The sequence below is a fragment of the Apis dorsata genome, unplaced genomic scaffold (genome assembly GCF_000469605.1).
Source record: "Apis dorsata unplaced genomic scaffold, Apis dorsata 1.3 scaffold_1177, whole genome shotgun sequence".
Lineage (NCBI taxonomy): Eukaryota > Metazoa > Arthropoda > Insecta > Hymenoptera > Apidae > Apis > Apis dorsata.
In genome coordinates this window covers 2,402-3,971 of record NW_006264274.1, presented here as the reverse complement: position 1 = coordinate 3,971, position 1,570 = coordinate 2,402, and the positions used below count along the sequence as shown (strand labels likewise).

The window sequence follows — 1,570 nt, the reverse complement described above, 5'->3', positions numbered from 1 at the left end:
AAATAATACGAATTATAGGTACAACAGTAAAAATTAGATAAATATTAATATCAATGATTTCACGAATAAATCTAAAAAATTCCAATTTTTAATTTTTTAATTTTTTACAAGTTTGTTTTTAAATTGAGTTTATTCATTTTAAATATTATACTTTTTTCTCATTTAATAAAAAATAAAAACGTAAGCAATAATACAAAACGCATAATTTAAAAAATATGAAAAGTTTACGAATCTGAGGCTTCATTCGGTCGATAGATCGATTGTTTGACTAATGAATTAAACTTATATTGATACGATGATGAATGAAACTTATACTGATTTCATGGCTTATCTAGTATCAGCAACACCCGCTTTGATAAACCGAGTTATGAAGCCGCCCACATTTCGAATCGTTTTTCTGTTCTTCACTTTTCATTATTCGTCTATAAATTAGTGTTTGCTTGCTTTACTGAATATTTTTTCTACTTAAATATTAGAAGTAAGTTTAATTAAATTTTTTTTATAATAGAAATACATTATATATAATTTACTTTTGTATTTTAATAGTACAAAATTATTAAATAAAAATTAATAAAAAAATATTATTAAAATAATAAATCAAAATTCCTACTATAAATAGAACTCACAGAAATAATATAGTTTAATATAACATAAAAATCAATTTCAATAACAAAATTGAATTAAAATTTTTGTTTTTAAAAAAATCAAATTTGAACATTTGTTAAATATATGTGAATTTGATTATTTGCTAACTAGATAATTAATAAAAGATTAAATTAAAACATATTGATTAGTGAATATTAAATAATAATAATAACTAATCAAATAAATGCGTTATTGATGAATTTTCCAATTCTATTTTCTGAAAAACTTTAAAGAATAAAATTTTATTCTATTTTTATTCTATGGATTATCTAGATATATTCAGTTGAAAATAAGCTATTACTTAATTAATTTTCAAAATAAACAAAACAAATGTAACTAAATGTAATTTTATTATTCTTGATTTTTATTTTATTTTGAATTGTATTACCTTCCTGACTTTGATGACTGTGAATTTCTACTATAAATTTTCATCTAAAATGTGCAATATATATGATAATCAGAATATTGATATAATAGCTTAATATAATATAATATTAGCTTAATATAATATAATATTATAATATAATATAATTGTAGTATAAATATTTTTGTATAGTTACCAACGAAAATCATTACTGAGAGATCTTCAATATCAGTAGTTTTGAAATGAAAATTTTCGATAAATTATTTCATCATGAAAAGAAGAAAAAAAAACATAATTTAAAGAAAACATCATTAAGAAAGAAAAATTTCGTATCTGAAGATAATTTCCTTTTAGCTGGAAACCAACCGAGAAAATATAAACTAAGAAGATACAAGGTAAGCAAAATATTTGTACAAATAAATGCAATTAAAATTAGTTACTTTTGAATAATTTCAAACTAAAATTAATTTTATCAATGATAATATTTTATAAATAAAATAGTTTTATAAATTAAATATTAATAAAATAAATCTATTTTTATCAAATATTTAATATTAAATT

General features: G+C 18.6%; 1 long non-coding RNA gene across 1 annotated transcript; it reads left to right on the top strand.

The window, feature by feature from the left end:
• The first annotated feature begins 315 nt into the window (after positions 1 to 315).
• Positions 316 to 1,292, top strand: LOC102676887. Its single transcript, XR_422914.2, has 2 exons — positions 316 to 478; positions 1,202 to 1,292. It is a non-coding gene; the product is annotated as an uncharacterized LOC102676887 (long non-coding RNA).
• Positions 1,293 to 1,570: the final 278 nt, after the last annotated feature.